The sequence below is a fragment of the Lampris incognitus genome, chromosome 9 (genome assembly GCF_029633865.1).
Source record: "Lampris incognitus isolate fLamInc1 chromosome 9, fLamInc1.hap2, whole genome shotgun sequence".
Taxonomy (NCBI): Eukaryota; Metazoa; Chordata; class Actinopteri; order Lampriformes; family Lampridae; genus Lampris; species Lampris incognitus.
This window is the reverse complement of record NC_079219.1, coordinates 45,029,945-45,051,104: the sequence shown is the minus strand read 5'-3', so window position 1 is coordinate 45,051,104 and position 21,160 is coordinate 45,029,945.

The window sequence follows — 21,160 nt, the reverse complement described above, 5'->3', positions numbered from 1 at the left end:
GTTTTTTGGTGAGAAACCTTCTATTTCAAGGTTCTGTGCGTTTTCAGACAAGTACAATATGTATTTATAGTGTTTCTGAGGAAATCCCTCCTTTTAATGCATTTTCTCGCAGAAAATGAGTCTCTCGCCATGGGAACATGGCTTTTTTGAAAAAGCATATTCTGGTCGAGAAATCGTGTTTTAAACAATAAAAACGAGTCCCGGCCTTATTTAGTTCACATTTTTACTTTTGGTAAGCTAGCCCGTATTCATAACGCACTAAACCTTTTTATCGCGTTAAACGCCTTTTCTCGACAAGAAAAGCACCATTTCATCAAAAACAAACAAAACAACAAAAATGAATCTATTCAACAAGTCTGCAACACGTCCTTAAGAGTTGCATGATATCACACAATGTCAAAGTGTAATTTCTCCAGTTCTGATCATTGTTTAGGTTGTTGGTAGCATAGTCCAATGCCAAAACACAGTGAAATCTTTTTATGGCTTTAAACGCGTTTTCTCCTCGAGAGAAAAATGATTTCACTAAAAACGTTATAGTTTAAACATGCCTGTTGTACATGTGTGCAAACACTCAGAGCCTTAAGATAGGGGTTTCACCAATGTGTTTTTTGGTGAGAAACCTTCTATTTCAAGGTTCTGTGCGTTTTCAGACAAGTACAATATGTATTTATAGTGTTTCTGAGGAAATCCCTCCTTTTAATGCATTTTCTCGCAGAAAATGAGTCTCTCGCCATGGGAACATGGCTTTTTTTGAAAAAGCATATTCTGGTCGAGAAATCGTGTTTTAAACAATAAAAACGAGTCCCGGCCTTATTTAGTTCACATTTTTACTTTTGGTAAGCTAGCCCGTATTCATAACGCACTAAACCTTTTTATCGCGTTAAACGCCTTTTGTCGACAAGAAAAGCACCATTTCATCAAAAACAAACAAAACAACAAAAATGAATCTATTCAACAAGTCTGCAACACGTCCTTAAGAGTTGCATGATATCACACAATGTCAAAGTGTAATTTCTCCAGTTCTGATCATTGTTTAGGTTGTTGATAGCTTAGTCCAATGCCAAAACACAGTGAAATCTTTTTATGGCTTTAAACGCGTTTTCTCCTCGAGAGAAAAATGATTTCACTAAAAACGTTATAGTTTAAACATGCCTGTTGTACATGTGTGCAAACACTCAGAGCCTTAAGATAGGGGTTTCACCAATGTGTTTTTTGGTGAGAAACCTTCTATTTCAAGGTTCTGTGCGTTTTCAGACAAGTACAATATGTATTTATAGTGTTTCTGAGGAAATCCCTCCTTTTAATGCATTTTCTCGCAGAAAATGAGTCTCTCGCCATGGGAACATGGCTTTTTTGAAAAAGCATATTCTGGTCGAGAAATCGTGTTTTAAACAATAAAAACGAGTCCCGGCCTTATTTAGTTCACATTTTTACTTTTGGTAAGCTAGCCCGTATTCATAACGCACTAAACCTTTTTATCGCGTTAAACGCCTTTTCTCGACAAGAAAAGCACCATTTCATCAAAAACAAACAAAACAACAAAAATGAATCTATTCAACAAGTCTGCAACACGTCCTTAAGAGTTGCATGATATCACACAATGTCAAAGTGTAATTTCTCCAGTTCTGATCATTGTTTAGGTTGTTGGTAGCATAGTCCAATGCCAAAACACAGTGAAATCTTTTTATGGCTTTAAACGCGTTTTCTCCTCGAGAGAAAAATGATTTCACTAAAAACGTTATAGTTTAAACATGCCTGTTGTACATGTGTGCAAACACTCAGAGCCTTAAGATAGGGGTTTCACCAATGTGTTTTTTGGTGAGAAACCTTCTATTTCAAGGTTCTGTGCGTTTTCAGACAAGTACAATATGTATTTATAGTGTTTCTGAGGAAATCCCTCCTTTTAATGCATTTTCTCGCAGAAAATGAGTCTCTCGCCATGGGAACATGGCTTTTTTTGAAAAAGCATATTCTGGTCGAGAAATCGTGTTTTAAACAATAAAAACGAGTCCCGGCCTTATTTAGTTCACATTTTAACTTTTGGTAAGCTAGCCCGTATTCATAACGCACTAAACCTTTTTATCGCGTTAAACGCCTTTTCTCGACAAGAAAAGCACCATTTCATCAAAAACAAACAAAACAACAAAAATGAATCTATTCAACAAGTCTGCAACACGTCCTAAAGAGTTGCATGATATCACACAATGTCAAAGTGTAATTTCTCCAGTTCTGATCATTGTTTAGGTTGTTGGTAGCTTAGTCCAATGCCAAAACACAGTGAAATCTTTTTATGGCTTTAAACGCGTTTTCTCCTCGAGAGAAAAATGATTTCACTAAAAACGTTATAGTTTAAACATGCCTGTTGTACACGAGTGCAAACACTCAGAGCCTTAAGATAGGGGTTTCACCAATGTGTTTTTTGGTGAGAAACCTTCTATTTCAAGGTTCTGTGCGTTTTCAGACAAGTACAATATGTATTTATAGTGTTTCTGAGGAAATCCCTCCTTTTAATGCATTTTCTCGCAGAAAATGAGTCTCTCGCCATGGGAACATGGCTTTTTTTGAAAAAGCATATTCTGGTCGAGAAATCGTGTTTTAAACAATAAAAACGAGTCCCGGCCTTATTTAGTTCACATTTTTACTTTTGGTAAGCTAGCCCGTATTCATAACGCACTAAACGTTTTTATCGCGTTAAACGCCTTTTGTCGACAAGAAAAGCACCATTTCATCAAAAACAAACAAAACAACAAAAATGAATCTATTCAACAAGTCTGCAACACGTCCTTAAGAGTTGCATGATATCACACAATGTCAAAGTGTAATTTCTCCAGTTCTGATCATTGTTTAGGTTGTTGGTAGCTTAGTCCAATGCCAAAACACAGTGAAATCTTTTTATGGCTTTAAACGCGTTTTCTCCTCGAGAGAAAAATGATTTCACTAAAAACGTTATAGTTTAAACATGCCTGTTGTACATGTGTGCAAACACTCAGAGCCTTAAGATAGGGGTTTCACCAATGTGTTTTTTGGTGAGAAACCTTCTATTTCAAGGTTCTGTGCGTTTTCAGACAAGTACAATATGTATTTATAGTGTTTCTGAGGAAATCCCTCCTTTTAATGCATTTTCTCGCAGAAAATGAGTCTCTCGCCATGGGAACATGGCTTTTTTGAAAAAGCATATTCTGGTCGAGAAATCGTGTTTTAAACAATAAAAACGAGTCCCGGCCTTATTTAGTTCACATTTTTACTTTTGGTAAGCTAGCCCGTATTCATAACGCACTAAACCTTTTTATCGCGTTAAACGCCTTTTCTCGACAAGAAAAGCACCATTTCATCAAAAACAAACAAAACAACAAAAATGAATCTATTCAACAAGTCTGCAACACGTCCTTAAGAGTTGCATGATATCACACAATGTCAAAGTGTAATTTCTCCAGTTCTGATCATTGTTTAGGTTGTTGGTAGCATAGTCCAATGCCAAAACACAGTGAAATCTTTTTATGGCTTTAAACGCGTTTTCTCCTCGAGAGAAAAATGATTTCACTAAAAACGTTATAGTTTAAACATGCCTGTTGTACATGTGTGCAAACACTCAGAGCCTTAAGATAGGGGTTTCACCAATGTGTTTTTTGGTGAGAAACCTTCTATTTCAAGGTTCTGTGCGTTTTCAGACAAGTACAATATGTATTTATAGTGTTTCTGAGGAAATCCCTCCTTTTAATGCATTTTCTCGCAGAAAATGAGTCTCTCGCCATGGGAACATGGCTTTTTTGAAAAAGCATATTCTGGTCGAGAAATCGTGTTTTAAACAATAAAAACGAGTCCCGGCCTTATTTAGTTCACATTTTTACTTTTGGTAAGCTAGCCCGTATTCATAACGCACTAAACCTTTTTATCGCGTTAAACGCCTTTTCTCGACAAGAAAAGCACCATTTCATCAAAAACAAACAAAACAACAAAAATGAATCTATTCAACAAGTCTGCAACACGTCCTTAAGAGTTGCATGATATCACACAATGTCAAAGTGTAATTTCTCCAGTTCTGATCATTGTTTAGGTTGTTGGTAGCATAGTCCAATGCCAAAACACAGTGAAATCTTTTTATGGCTTTAAACGCGTTTTCTCCTCGAGAGAAAAATGATTTCACTAAAAACGTTATAGTTTAAACATGCCTGTTGTACATGTGTGCAAACACTCAGAGCCTTAAGATAGGGGTTTCACCAATGTGTTTTTTGGTGAGAAACCTTCTATTTCAAGGTTCTGTGCGTTTTCAGACAAGTACAATATGTATTTATAGTGTTTCTGAGGAAATCCCTCCTTTTAATGCATTTTCTCGCAGAAAATGAGTCTCTCGCCATGGGAACATGGCTTTTTTTGAAAAAGCATATTCTGGTCGAGAAATCGTGTTTTAAACAATAAAAACGAGTCCCGGCCTTATTTAGTTCACATTTTTACTTTTGGTAAGCTAGCCCGTATTCATAACGCACTAAACCTTTTTATCGCGTTAAACGCCTTTTGTCGACAAGAAAAGCACCATTTCATCAAAAACAAACAAAACAACAAAAATGAATCTATTCAACAAGTCTGCAACACGTCCTTAAGAGTTGCATGATATCACACAATGTCAAAGTGTAATTTCTCCAGTTCTGATCATTGTTTAGGTTGTTGATAGCTTAGTCCAATGCCAAAACACAGTGAAATCTTTTTATGGCTTTAAACGCGTTTTCTCCTCGAGAGAAAAATGATTTCACTAAAAACGTTATAGTTTAAACATGCCTGTTGTACATGTGTGCAAACACTCAGAGCCTTAAGATAGGGGTTTCACCAATGTGTTTTTTGGTGAGAAACCTTCTATTTCAAGGTTCTGTGCGTTTTCAGACAAGTACAATATGTATTTATAGTGTTTCTGAGGAAATCCCTCCTTTTAATGCATTTTCTCGCAGAAAATGAGTCTCTCGCCATGGGAACATGGCTTTTTTGAAAAAGCATATTCTGGTCGAGAAATCGTGTTTTAAACAATAAAAACGAGTCCCGGCCTTATTTAGTTCACATTTTTACTTTTGGTAAGCTAGCCCGTATTCATAACGCACTAAACCTTTTTATCGCGTTAAACGCCTTTTCTCGACAAGAAAAGCACCATTTCATCAAAAACAAACAAAACAACAAAAATGAATCTATTCAACAAGTCTGCAACACGTCCTTAAGAGTTGCATGATATCACACAATGTCAAAGTGTAATTTCTCCAGTTCTGATCATTGTTTAGGTTGTTGGTAGCATAGTCCAATGCCAAAACACAGTGAAATCTTTTTATGGCTTTAAACGCGTTTTCTCCTCGAGAGAAAAATGATTTCACTAAAAACGTTATAGTTTAAACATGCCTGTTGTACATGTGTGCAAACACTCAGAGCCTTAAGATAGGGGTTTCACCAATGTGTTTTTTGGTGAGAAACCTTCTATTTCAAGGTTCTGTGCGTTTTCAGACAAGTACAATATGTATTTATAGTGTTTCTGAGGAAATCCCTCCTTTTAATGCATTTTCTCGCAGAAAATGAGTCTCTCGCCATGGGAACATGGCTTTTTTTGAAAAAGCATATTCTGGTCGAGAAATCGTGTTTTAAACAATAAAAACGAGTCCCGGCCTTATTTAGTTCACATTTTAACTTTTGGTAAGCTAGCCCGTATTCATAACGCACTAAACCTTTTTATCGCGTTAAACGCCTTTTCTCGACAAGAAAAGCACCATTTCATCAAAAACAAACAAAACAACAAAAATGAATCTATTCAACAAGTCTGCAACACGTCCTAAAGAGTTGCATGATATCACACAATGTCAAAGTGTAATTTCTCCAGTTCTGATCATTGTTTAGGTTGTTGGTAGCTTAGTCCAATGCCAAAACACAGTGAAATCTTTTTATGGCTTTAAACGCGTTTTCTCCTCGAGAGAAAAATGATTTCACTAAAAACGTTATAGTTTAAACATGCCTGTTGTACACGAGTGCAAACACTCAGAGCCTTAAGATAGGGGTTTCACCAATGTGTTTTTTGGTGAGAAACCTTCTATTTCAAGGTTCTGTGCGTTTTCAGACAAGTACAATATGTATTTATAGTGTTTCTGAGGAAATCCCTCCTTTTAATGCATTTTCTCGCAGAAAATGAGTCTCTCGCCATGGGAACATGGCTTTTTTTGAAAAAGCATATTCTGGTCGAGAAATCGTGTTTTAAACAATAAAAACGAGTCCCGGCCTTATTTAGTTCACATTTTTACTTTTGGTAAGCTAGCCCGTATTCATAACGCACTAAACGTTTTTATCGCGTTAAACGCCTTTTGTCGACAAGAAAAGCACCATTTCATCAAAAACAAACAAAACAACAAAAATGAATCTATTCAACAAGTCTGCAACACGTCCTTAAGAGTTGCATGATATCACACAATGTCAAAGTGTAATTTCTCCAGTTCTGATCATTGTTTAGGTTGTTGATAGCTTAGTCCAATGCCAAAACACAGTGAAATCTTTTTATGGCTTTAAACGCGTTTTCTCCTCGAGAGAAAAATGATTTCACTAAAAACGTTATAGTTTAAACATGCCTGTTGTACATGTGTGCAAACACTCAGAGCCTTAAGATAGGGGTTTCACCAATGTGTTTTTTGGTGAGAAACCTTCTATTTCAAGGTTCTGTGCGTTTTCAGACAAGTACAATATGTATTTATAGTGTTTCTGAGGAAATCCCTCCTTTTAATGCATTTTCTCGCAGAAAATGAGTCTCTCGCCATGGGAACATGGCTTTTTTGAAAAAGCATATTCTGGTCGAGAAATCGTGTTTTAAACAATAAAAACGAGTCCCGGCCTTATTTAGTTCACATTTTTACTTTTGGTAAGCTAGCCCGTATTCATAACGCACTAAACCTTTTTATCGCGTTAAACGCCTTTTCTCGACAAGAAAAGCACCATTTCATCAAAAACAAACAAAACAACAAAAATGAATCTATTCAACAAGTCTGCAACACGTCCTTAAGAGTTGCATGATATCACACAATGTCAAAGTGTAATTTCTCCAGTTCTGATCATTGTTTAGGTTGTTGGTAGCATAGTCCAATGCCAAAACACAGTGAAATCTTTTTATGGCTTTAAACGCGTTTTCTCCTCGAGAGAAAAATGATTTCACTAAAAACGTTATAGTTTAAACATGCCTGTTGTACATGTGTGCAAACACTCAGAGCCTTAAGATAGGGGTTTCACCAATGTGTTTTTTGGTGAGAAACCTTCTATTTCAAGGTTCTGTGCGTTTTCAGACAAGTACAATATGTATTTATAGTGTTTCTGAGGAAATCCCTCCTTTTAATGCATTTTCTCGCAGAAAATGAGTCTCTCGCCATGGGAACATGGCTTTTTTTGAAAAAGCATATTCTGGTCGAGAAATCGTGTTTTAAACAATAAAAACGAGTCCCGGCCTTATTTAGTTCACATTTTTACTTTTGGTAAGCTAGCCCGTATTCATAACGCACTAAACCTTTTTATCGCGTTAAACGCCTTTTGTCGACAAGAAAAGCACCATTTCATCAAAAACAAACAAAACAACAAAAATGAATCTATTCAACAAGTCTGCAACACGTCCTTAAGAGTTGCATGATATCACACAATGTCAAAGTGTAATTTCTCCAGTTCTGATCATTGTTTAGGTTGTTGATAGCTTAGTCCAATGCCAAAACACAGTGAAATCTTTTTATGGCTTTAAACGCGTTTTCTCCTCGAGAGAAAAATGATTTCACTAAAAACGTTATAGTTTAAACATGCCTGTTGTACATGTGTGCAAACACTCAGAGCCTTAAGATAGGGGTTTCACCAATGTGTTTTTTGGTGAGAAACCTTCTATTTCAAGGTTCTGTGCGTTTTCAGACAAGTACAATATGTATTTATAGTGTTTCTGAGGAAATCCCTCCTTTTAATGCATTTTCTCGCAGAAAATGAGTCTCTCGCCATGGGAACATGGCTTTTTTGAAAAAGCATATTCTGGTCGAGAAATCGTGTTTTAAACAATAAAAACGAGTCCCGGCCTTATTTAGTTCACATTTTTACTTTTGGTAAGCTAGCCCGTATTCATAACGCACTAAACCTTTTTATCGCGTTAAACGCCTTTTCTCGACAAGAAAAGCACCATTTCATCAAAAACAAACAAAACAACAAAAATGAATCTATTCAACAAGTCTGCAACACGTCCTTAAGAGTTGCATGATATCACACAATGTCAAAGTGTAATTTCTCCAGTTCTGATCATTGTTTAGGTTGTTGGTAGCATAGTCCAATGCCAAAACACAGTGAAATCTTTTTATGGCTTTAAACGCGTTTTCTCCTCGAGAGAAAAATGATTTCACTAAAAACGTTATAGTTTAAACATGCCTGTTGTACATGTGTGCAAACACTCAGAGCCTTAAGATAGGGGTTTCACCAATGTGTTTTTTGGTGAGAAACCTTCTATTTCAAGGTTCTGTGCGTTTTCAGACAAGTACAATATGTATTTATAGTGTTTCTGAGGAAATCCCTCCTTTTAATGCATTTTCTCGCAGAAAATGAGTCTCTCGCCATGGGAACATGGCTTTTTTTGAAAAAGCATATTCTGGTCGAGAAATCGTGTTTTAAACAATAAAAACGAGTCCCGGCCTTATTTAGTTCACATTTTAACTTTTGGTAAGCTAGCCCGTATTCATAACGCACTAAACCTTTTTATCGCGTTAAACGCCTTTTCTCGACAAGAAAAGCACCATTTCATCAAAAACAAACAAAACAACAAAAATGAATCTATTCAACAAGTCTGCAACACGTCCTAAAGAGTTGCATGATATCACACAATGTCAAAGTGTAATTTCTCCAGTTCTGATCATTGTTTAGGTTGTTGGTAGCATAGTCCAATGCCAAAACACAGTGAAATCTTTTTATGGCTTTAAACGCGTTTTCTCCTCGAGAGAAAAATGATTTCACTAAAAACGTTATAGTTTAAACATGCCTGTTGTACATGTGTGCAAACACTCAGAGCCTTAAGATAGGGGTTTCACCAATGTGTTTTTTGGTGAGAAACCTTCTATTTCAAGGTTCTGTGCGTTTTCAGACAAGTACAATATGTATTTATAGTGTTTCTGAGGAAATCCCTCCTTTTAATGCATTTTCTCGCAGAAAATGAGTCTCTCGCCATGGGAACATGGCTTTTTTTGAAAAAGCATATTCTGGTCGAGAAATCGTGTTTTAAACAATAAAAACGAGTCCCGGCCTTATTTAGTTCACATTTTTACTTTTGGTAAGCTAGCCCGTATTCATAACGCACTAAACCTTTTTATCGCGTTAAACGCCTTTTGTCGACAAGAAAAGCACCATTTCATCAAAAACAAACAAAACAACAAAAATGAATCTATTCAACAAGTCTGCAACACGTCCTTAAGAGTTGCATGATATCACACAATGTCAAAGTGTAATTTCTCCAGTTCTGATCATTGTTTAGGTTGTTGATAGCTTAGTCCAATGCCAAAACACAGTGAAATCTTTTTATGGCTTTAAACGCGTTTTCTCCTCGAGAGAAAAATGATTTCACTAAAAACGTTATAGTTTAAACATGCCTGTTGTACATGTGTGCAAACACTCAGAGCCTTAAGATAGGGGTTTCACCAATGTGTTTTTTGGTGAGAAACCTTCTATTTCAAGGTTCTGTGCGTTTTCAGACAAGTACAATATGTATTTATAGTGTTTCTGAGGAAATCCCTCCTTTTAATGCATTTTCTCGCAGAAAATGAGTCTCTCGCCATGGGAACATGGCTTTTTTGAAAAAGCATATTCTGGTCGAGAAATCGTGTTTTAAACAATAAAAACGAGTCCCGGCCTTATTTAGTTCACATTTTTACTTTTGGTAAGCTAGCCCGTATTCATAACGCACTAAACCTTTTTATCGCGTTAAACGCCTTTTCTCGACAAGAAAAGCACCATTTCATCAAAAACAAACAAAACAACAAAAATGAATCTATTCAACAAGTCTGCAACACGTCCTTAAGAGTTGCATGATATCACACAATGTCAAAGTGTAATTTCTCCAGTTCTGATCATTGTTTAGGTTGTTGGTAGCATAGTCCAATGCCAAAACACAGTGAAATCTTTTTATGGCTTTAAACGCGTTTTCTCCTCGAGAGAAAAATGATTTCACTAAAAACGTTATAGTTTAAACATGCCTGTTGTACATGTGTGCAAACACTCAGAGCCTTAAGATAGGGGTTTCACCAATGTGTTTTTTGGTGAGAAACCTTCTATTTCAAGGTTCTGTGCGTTTTCAGACAAGTACAATATGTATTTATAGTGTTTCTGAGGAAATCCCTCCTTTTAATGCATTTTCTCGCAGAAAATGAGTCTCTCGCCATGGGAACATGGCTTTTTTTGAAAAAGCATATTCTGGTCGAGAAATCGTGTTTTAAACAATAAAAACGAGTCCCGGCCTTATTTAGTTCACATTTTTACTTTTGGTAAGCTAGCCCGTATTCATAACGCACTAAACCTTTTTATCGCGTTAAACGCCTTTTGTCGACAAGAAAAGCACCATTTCATCAAAAACAAACAAAACAACAAAAATGAATCTATTCAACAAGTCTGCAACACGTCCTTAAGAGTTGCATGATATCACACAATGTCAAAGTGTAATTTCTCCAGTTCTGATCATTGTTTAGGTTGTTGATAGCTTAGTCCAATGCCAAAACACAGTGAAATCTTTTTATGGCTTTAAACGCGTTTTCTCCTCGAGAGAAAAATGATTTCACTAAAAACGTTATAGTTTAAACATGCCTGTTGTACATGTGTGCAAACACTCAGAGCCTTAAGATAGGGGTTTCACCAATGTGTTTTTTGGTGAGAAACCTTCTATTTCAAGGTTCTGTGCGTTTTCAGACAAGTACAATATGTATTTATAGTGTTTCTGAGGAAATCCCTCCTTTTAATGCATTTTCTCGCAGAAAATGAGTCTCTCGCCATGGGAACATGGCTTTTTTGAAAAAGCATATTCTGGTCGAGAAATCGTGTTTTAAACAATAAAAACGAGTCCCGGCCTTATTTAGTTCACATTTTTACTTTTGGTAAGCTAGCCCGTATTCATAACGCACTAAACCTTTTTATCGCGTTAAACGCCTTTTCTCGACAAGAAAAGCACCATTTCATCAAAAACAAACAAAACAACAAAAATGAATCTATTCAACAAGTCTGCAACACGTCCTTAAGAGTTGCATGATATCACACAATGTCAAAGTGTAATTTCTCCAGTTCTGATCATTGTTTAGGTTGTTGGTAGCATAGTCCAATGCCAAAACACAGTGAAATCTTTTTATGGCTTTAAACGCGTTTTCTCCTCGAGAGAAAAATGATTTCACTAAAAACGTTATAGTTTAAACATGCCTGTTGTACATGTGTGCAAACACTCAGAGCCTTAAGATAGGGGTTTCACCAATGTGTTTTTTGGTGAGAAACCTTCTATTTCAAGGTTCTGTGCGTTTTCAGACAAGTACAATATGTATTTATAGTGTTTCTGAGGAAATCCCTCCTTTTAATGCATTTTCTCGCAGAAAATGAGTCTCTCGCCATGGGAACATGGCTTTTTTTGAAAAAGCATATTCTGGTCGAGAAATCGTGTTTTAAACAATAAAAACGAGTCCCGGCCTTATTTAGTTCACATTTTTACTTTTGGTAAGCTAGCCCGTATTCATAACGCACTAAACCTTTTTATCGCGTTAAACGCCTTTTGTCGACAAGAAAAGCACCATTTCATCAAAAACAAACAAAACAACAAAAATGAATCTATTCAACAAGTCTGCAACACGTCCTTAAGAGTTGCATGATATCACACAATGTCAAAGTGTAATTTCTCCAGTTCTGATCATTGTTTAGGTTGTTGATAGCTTAGTCCAATGCCAAAACACAGTGAAATCTTTTTATGGCTTTAAACGCGTTTTCTCCTCGAGAGAAAAATGATTTCACTAAAAACGTTATAGTTTAAACATGCCTGTTGTACATGTGTGCAAACACTCAGAGCCTTAAGATAGGGGTTTCACCAATGTGTTTTTTGGTGAGAAACCTTCTATTTCAAGGTTCTGTGCGTTTTCAGACAAGTACAATATGTATTTATAGTGTTTCTGAGGAAATCCCTCCTTTTAATGCATTTTCTCGCAGAAAATGAGTCTCTCGCCATGGGAACATGGCTTTTTTGAAAAAGCATATTCTGGTCGAGAAATCGTGTTTTAAACAATAAAAACGAGTCCCGGCCTTATTTAGTTCACATTTTTACTTTTGGTAAGCTAGCCCGTATTCATAACGCACTAAACCTTTTTATCGCGTTAAACGCCTTTTCTCGACAAGAAAAGCACCATTTCATCAAAAACAAACAAAACAACAAAAATGAATCTATTCAACAAGTCTGCAACACGTCCTTAAGAGTTGCATGATATCACACAATGTCAAAGTGTAATTTCTCCAGTTCTGATCATTGTTTAGGTTGTTGGTAGCATAGTCCAATGCCAAAACACAGTGAAATCTTTTTATGGCTTTAAACGCGTTTTCTCCTCGAGAGAAAAATGATTTCACTAAAAACGTTATAGTTTAAACATGCCTGTTGTACATGTGTGCAAACACTCAGAGCCTTAAGATAGGGGTTTCACCAATGTGTTTTTTGGTGAGAAACCTTCTATTTCAAGGTTCTGTGCGTTTTCAGACAAGTACAATATGTATTTATAGTGTTTCTGAGGAAATCCCTCCTTTTAATGCATTTTCTCGCAGAAAATGAGTCTCTCGCCATGGGAACATGGCTTTTTTTGAAAAAGCATATTCTGGTCGAGAAATCGTGTTTTAAACAATAAAAACGAGTCCCGGCCTTATTTAGTTCACATTTTAACTTTTGGTAAGCTAGCCCGTATTCATAACGCACTAAACCTTTTTATCGCGTTAAACGCCTTTTCTCGACAAGAAAAGCACCATTTCATCAAAAACAAACAAAACAACAAAAATGAATCTATTCAACAAGTCTGCAACACGTCCTAAAGAGTTGCATGATATCACACAATGTCAAAGTGTAATTTCTCCAGTTCTGATCATTGTTTAGGTTGTTGGTAGCTTAGTCCAATGCCAAAACACAGTGAAATCTTTTTATGGCTTTAAACGCGTTTTCTCCTCGAGAGAAAAATGATTTCACTAAAAACGTTATAGTTTAAACATGCCTGTTGTACACGAGTGCAAACACTCAGAGCCTTAAGATAGGGGTTTCACCAATGTGTTTTTTGGTGAGAAACCTTCTATTTCAAGGTTCTGTGCGTTTTCAGACAAGTACAATATGTATTTATAGTGTTTCTGAGGAAATCCCTCCTTTTAATGCATTTTCTCGCAGAAAATGAGTCTCTCGCCATGGGAACATGGCTTTTTTTGAAAAAGCATATTCTGGTCGAGAAATCGTGTTTTAAACAATAAAAACGAGTCCCGGCCTTATTTAGTTCACATTTTTACTTTTGGTAAGCTAGCCCGTATTCATAACGCACTAAACCTTTTTATCGCGTTAAACGCCTTATCTCGACAAGAAAAGCACCATTTCATCAAAAACAAACAAAACAACAAAAATGAATCTATTCAACAAGTCTGCAACACGTCCTTAAGAGTTGCATGATATCACACAATGTCAAAGTGTAATTTCTCCAGTTCTGATCATTGTTTAGGTTGTTGGTAGCATAGTCCAATGCCAAAACACAGTGAAATCTTTTTATGGCTTTAAACGCGTTTTCTCCTCGAGAGAAAAATGATTTCGCTAAAAACGTTATAGTTTAAACATGCCTGTTGTACATGTGTGCAAACACTCAGAGCCTTAAGATAGGGGTTTCACCAATGTGTTTTTTGGTGAGAAACCTTCTATTCCAAGGTTCTGTGCGTTTTCAGACAAGTACAATATGTATTTATAGTGTTTCTGAGGAAATCCCTCCTTTTAATGCATTTTCTCGCAGAAAATGAGTCTCTCGCCATGGGAACATGGCTTTTTTTGAAAAAGCATATTCTGGTCGAGAAATCGTGTTTTAAACAATAAAAACGAGTCCCGGCCTTATTTAGTTCACATTTTTACTTTTGGTAAGCTAGCCCGTATTCATAACGCACTAAACCTTTTTATCGCGTTAAACGCCTTTTCTCGACAAGAAAAGCACCATTTCATCAAAAACAAACAAAACAACAAAAATGAATCTATTCAACAAGTCTGCAACACGTCCTTAAGAGTTGCATGATATCACACAATGTCAAAGTGTAATTTCTCCAGTTCTGATCATTGTTTAGGTTGTTGGTAGCTTAGTCCAATGCCAAAACACAGTGAAATCTTTTTATGGCTTTAAACGCGTTTTCTCCTCGAGAGAAAAATGATTTCACTAAAAACGTTATAGTTTAAACATGCCTGTTGTACATGTGTGCAAACACTCAGAGCCTTAAGATAGGGGTTTCACCAATGTGTTTTTTGGTGAGAAACCTTCTATTTCAAGGTTCTGTGCGTTTTCAGACAAGTACAATATGTATTTATAGTGTTTCTGAGGAAATCCCTCCTTTTAATGCATTTTCTCGCAGAAAATGAGTCTCTCGCCATGGGAACATGGCTTTTTTGAAAAAGCATATTCTGGTCGAGAAATCGTGTTTTAAACAATAAAAACGAGTCCCGGCCTTATTTAGTTCACATTTTTACTTTTGGTAAGCTAGCCCGTATTCATAACGCACTAAACCTTTTTATCGCGTTAAACGCCTTTTCTCGACAAGAAAAGCACCATTTCATCAAAAACAAACAAAACAACAAAAATGAATCTATTCAACAAGTCTGCAACACGTCCTTAAGAGTTGCATGATATCACACAATGTCAAAGTGTAATTTCTCCAGTTCTGATCATTGTTTAGGTTGTTGGTAGCATAGTCCAATGCCAAAACACAGTGAAATCTTTTTATGGCTTTAAACGCGTTTTCTCCTCGAGAGAAAAATGATTTCACTAAAAACGTTATAGTTTAAACATGCCTGTTGTACATGTGTGCAAACACTCAGAGCCTTAAGATAGGGGTTTCACCAATGTGTTTTTTGGTGAGAAACCTTCTATTTCAAGGTTCTGTGCGTTTTCAGACAAGTACAATATGTATTTATAGTGTTTCTGAGGAAATCCCTCCTTTTAATGCATTTTCTCGCAGAAAATGAGTCTCTCGCCATGGGAACATGGCTTTTTTTGAAAAAGCATATTCTGGTCGAGAAATCGTGTTTTAAACAATAAAAACGAGTCCCGGCCTTATTTAGTTCACATTTTTACTTTTGGTAAGCTAGCCCGTATTCATAACGCACTAAACCTTTTTATCGCGTTAAACGCCTTTTGTCGACAAGAAAAGCACCATTTCATCAAAAACAAACAAAACAACAAAAATGAATCTATTCAACAAGTCTGCAACACGTCCTTAAGAGTTGCATGATATCACACAATGTCAAAGTGTAATTTCTCCAGTTCTGATCATTGTTTAGGTTGTTGATAGCTTAGTCCAATGCCAAAACACAGTGAAATCTTTTTATGGCTTTAAACGCGTTTTCTCCTCGAGAGAAAAATGATTTCACTAAAAACGTTATAGTTTAAACATGCCTGTTGTACATGTGTGCAAACACTCAGAGCCTTAAGATAGGGGTTTCACCAATGTGTTTTTTGGTGAGAAACCTTCTATTTCAAGGTTCTGTGCGTTTTCAGACAAGTACAATATGTATTTATAGTGTTTCTGAGGAAATCCCTCCTTTTAATGCATTTTCTCGCAGAAAATGAGTCTCTCGCCATGGGAACATGGCTTTTTTGAAAAAGCATATTCTGGTCGAGAAATCGTGTTTTAAACAATAAAAACGAGTCCCGGCCTTATTTAGTTCACATTTTTACTTTTGGTAAGCTAGCCCGTATTCATAACGCACTAAACCTTTTTATCGCGTTAAACGCCTTTTCTCGACAAGAAAAGCACCATTTCATCAAAAACAAACAAAACAACAAAAATGAATCTATTCAACAAGTCTGCAACACGTCCTTAAGAGTTGCATGATATCACACAATGTCAAAGTGTAATTTCTCCAGTTCTGATCATTGTTTAGGTTGTTGGTAGCATAGTCCAATGCCAAAACACAGTGAAATCTTTTTATGGCTTTAAACGCGTTTTCTCCTCGAGAGAAAAATGATTTCACTAAAAACGTTATAGTTTAAACATGCCTGTTGTACATGTGTGCAAACACTCAGAGCCTTAAGATAGGGGTTTCACCAATGTGTTTTTTGGTGAGAAACCTTCTATTTCAAGGTTCTGTGCGTTTTCAGACAAGTACAATATGTATTTATAGTGTTTCTGAGGAAATCCCTCCTTTTAATGCATTTTCTCGCAGAAAATGAGTCTCTCGCCATGGGAACATGGCTTTTTTTGAAAAAGCATATTCTGGTCGAGAAATCGTGTTTTAAACAATAAAAACGAGTCCCGGCCTTATTTAGTTCACATTTTTACTTTTGGTAAGCTAGCCCGTATTCATAACGCACTAAACCTTTTTATCGCGTTAAACGCCTTTTCTCGACAAGAAAAGCACCATTTCATCAAAAACAAACAAAACAACAAAAATGAATCTATTCAACAAGTCTGCAACACGTCCTAAAGAGTTGCATGATATCACACAATGTCAAAGTGTAATTTCTCCAGTTCTGATCATTGTTTAGGTTGTTGGTAGCTTAGTCCAATGCCAAAACACAGTGAAATCTTTTTATGGCTTTAAACGCGTTTTCTCCTCGAGAGAAAAATGATTTCACTAAAAACGTTATAGTTTAAACATGCCTGTTGTACACGAGTGCAAACACTCAGAGCCTTAAGATAGGGGTTTCACCAATGTGTTTTTTGGTGAGAAACCTTCTATTTCAAGGTTCTGTGCGTTTTCAGACAAGTACAATATGTATTTATAGTGTTTCTGAGGAAATCCCTCCTTTTAATGCATTTTCTCGCAGAAAATGAGTCTCTCGCCATGGGAACATGGCTTTTTTTGAAAAAGCATATTCTGGTCGAGAAATCGTGTTTTAAACAATAAAAACGAGTCCCGGCCTTATTTAGTTCACATTTTTACTTTTGGTAAGCTAGCCCGTATTCATAACGCACTAAACCTTTTTATCGCGTTAAACGCCTTATCTCGACAAGAAAAGCACCATTTCATCAAAAACAAACAAAACAACAAAAATGAATCTATTCAACAAGTCTGCAACACGTCCTTAAGAGTTGCATGATATCACACAATGTCAAAGTGTAATTTCTCCAGTTCTGATCATTGTTTAGGTTGTTGGTAGCATAGTCCAATGCCAAAACACAGTGAAATCTTTTTATGGCTTTAAACGCGTTTTCTCCTCGAGAGAAAAATGATTTCGCTAAAAACGTTATAGTTTAAACATGCCTGTTGTACATGTGTGCAAACACTCAGAGCCTTAAGATAGGGGTTTCACCAATGTGTTTTTTGGTGAGAAACCTTCTATTTCAAGGTTCTGTGCGTTTTCAGACAAGTACAATATGTATTTATAGTGTTTCTGAGGAAATCCCTCCTTTTAATGCATTTTCTCGCAGAAAATGAGTCTCTCGCCATGGGAACATGGCTTTTTTTGAAAAAGCATATTCTGGTCGAGAAATCGTGTTTTAAACAATAAAAACGAGTCCCGGCCTTATTTAGTTCACATTTTTACATTTGGTAAGCTAGCCCGTATTCATAACGCACTAAACCTTTTTATCGCGTTAAACGCCTTTTCTCGACAAGAAAAGCACCATTTCATCAAAAACAAACAAAACAACAAAAATGCATCTATTCAACAAGTCTGCAACACGTCCTTAAGAGTTGCATGATATCACACAATGTCAAAGTGTAATTTCTCCAGTTCTGATCATTGTTTAGGTTGTTGGTAGCTTAGTCCAATGCCAAAACACAGTGAAATCTTTTTATGGCTTTAAACGCGTTTTCTCCTCGAGAGAAAAATGATTTCACTAAAAACGTTATAGTTTAAACATGCCTGTTGTACATGAGTGCAAACACTCAGAGCCTTAAGATAGGGGTTTCACCAATGTGTTTTTTGGTGAGAAACCTTCTATTTCAAGGTTCTGTGCGTTTTCAGACAAGTACAATATGTATTTATAGTGTTTCTGAGGAAATCCCTCCTTTTAATGCATTTTCTCGCAGAAAATGAGTCTCTCGCCATGGGAACATGGCTTTTTTTGAAAAAGCATATTCTGGTCGAGAAATCGTGTTTTAAACAATAAAAACGAGTCCCGGCCTTATTTAGTTCACATTTTTACTTTTGGTAAGCTAGCCCATATTCATAACGCACTAAACCTTTTTATCGCGTTAAACGCCTTTTCTCGACAAGAAAAGCACCATTTCATCAAAAACAAACAAAACAACAAAAATGAATCTATTCAACAAGTCTGCAACACGTCCTTAAGAGTTGCATGATATCACACAATGTCAAAGTGTAATTTCTCCAGTTCTGATCATTGTTTAGGTTGTTGGTAGCTTAGTCCAATGCCAAAACACAGTGAAATCTTTTTATGGCTTTAAACGCGTTTTCTCCTCGAGAGAAAAATGATTTCACTAAAAACGTTATAGTTTAAACATGCCTGTTGTACATGTGTGCAAACACTCAGAGCCTTAAGATAGGGGTTTCACCAATGTGTTTTTTGGTGAGAAACCTTCTATTTCAAGGTTCTGTGCGTTTTCAGACAAGTACAATATGTATTTATAGTGTTTTTGAGGAAATCCCTCCTTTTAATGCATTTTCTCGCAGAAAATGAGTCTCTCGCCATGGGAACATGGCTTTTTTTGAAAAAGCATATTCTGGTCGAGAAATCGTGTTTTAAACAATAAAAACGAGTCCCGGCCTTATTTAGTTCACATTTTTACTTTTGGTAAGCTAGCCCGTATTCATAACGCACTAAACCTTTTTATCGCGTTAAACGCCTTTTCTCGACAAGAAAAGCACCATTTCATCAAAAACAAACAAAACAACAAAAATGAATCTATTCAACAAGTCTGCAACACGTCCTTAAGAGTTGCATGATATCACACAATGTCAAAGTGTAATTTCTCCAGCTCTGATCATTGTTTAGGTTGTTGGTAGCATAGTCCAATGCCAAAACACAGTGAAATCTTTTTATGGCTTTAAACGCGTTTTCTCCTCGAGAGAAAAATGATTTCACTAAAAACGTTATAGTTTAAACATGCCTGTTGTACATGAGTGCAAACACTCAGAGCCTTAAGATAGGGGTTTCACCAATGTGTTTTTTGGTGAGAAACCTTCTATTTCAAGGTTCTGTGCGTTTTCAGACAAGTACAATATGTATTTATAGTGTTTCTGAGGAAATCCCTCCTTTTAATGCATTTTCTCGCAGAAAATGAGTCTCTCGCCATGGGAACATGGCTTTTTTTGAAAAAGCATATTCTGGTCGAGAAATCGTGTTTTAAACAATAAAAACGAGTCCCGGCCTTATTTAGTTCACATTTTTACTTTTGGTAAGCTAGCCCGTATTCATAACGCACTAAACCTTTTTATCGCGTTAAACGCCTTTTCTCGACAAGAAAAGCACCATTTCATCAAAAACAAACAAAACAACAAAAATGAATCTATTCAACAAGTCTGCAACACGTCCTTAAGAGTTGCATGATATCACACAATGTCAAAGTGTAATTTCTCCAGTTCTGATCATTGTTTAGGTTGTTGGTAGCTTAGTCCAATGCCAAAACACAGTGAAATCTTTTTATGGCTTTAAACGCGTTTTCTCCTCGAGAGAAAAATGATTTCACTAAAAACGTTATAGTTTAAACATGCCTGTTGTACATGTGTGCAAACACTCAGAGCCTTAAGATAGGGGTTTCACCAATGTGTTTTTTGGTGAGAAACCTTCTATTTCAAGGTTCTGTGCGTTTTCAGACAAGTACAATATGTATTTATAGTGTTTCTGAGGAAATCCCTCCTTTTAATGCATTTTCTCGCAGAAAATGAGTCTCTCGCCATGGGAACATGGCTTTTTTTGAAAAAGCATATTCTGGTCGAGAAATCGTGTTTTAAACAATAAAAACGAGTCCCTGCCTTATTTAGTTCACATTTTTACTTTTGGTAAGCTAGCCCGTATTCATAACGCACTAAACCTTTTTATCGCGTTAAACGCCTTTTCTCGACAAGAAAAGCACCATTTCATCAAAAACAAACAAAACAAGAAAAATGAATCTATTCAACAAGTCTGCAACACGTCCTTAAGAGTTGCATGATATCACACAATGTCAAAGTGTAATTTCTCCAGTTCTGATCATTGTTTAGGTTGTTGGTAGCATAGTCCAATGCCAAAACACAGTGAAATCTTTTTATGGCTTTAAACGCGTTTTCTCCTCGAGAGAAAAATGATTTCACTAAAAACGTTATAGTTTAAACATGCCTGTTGTACATGTGTGCAAACACTCAGAGCCTTAAGATAGGGGTTTCACCAATGTGTTTTTTGGTGAGAAACCTTCTATTTCAAGGTTCTGTGCGTTTTCAGACAAGTACAATATGTATTTATAGTGTTTCTGAGGAAATCCCTCCTTTTAATGCATTTTCTCGCAGAAAATGAGTCTCTCGCCATGGGAACATGGCTTTTTTTGAAAAAGCATATTCTGGTCGAGAAATCGTGTTTTAAACAATAAAAACGAGTCCCGGCCTTATTTAGTTCACATTTTTACTTTTGGTAAGCTAGCCCGTATTCATAACGCACTAAACCTTTTTATCGCGTTAAACGCCTTTTGTCGACAAGAAAAGCACCATTTCATCAAAAACAAACAAAACAACAAAAATGAATCTATTCAACAAGTCTGCAACACGTCCTTAAGAGTTGCATGATATCACACAATGTCAAAGTGTAATTTCTCCAGTTCTGATCATTGTTTAGGTTGTTGATAGCTTAGTCCAATGCCAAAACACAGTGAAATCTTTTTATGGCTTTAAACGCGTTTTCTCCTCGAGAGAAAAATGATTTCACTAAAAACGTTATAGTTTAAACATGCCTGTTGTACATGTGTGCAAACACTCAGAGCCTTAAGATAGGGGTTTCACCAATGTGTTTTTTGGTGAGAAACCTTCTATTTCAAGGT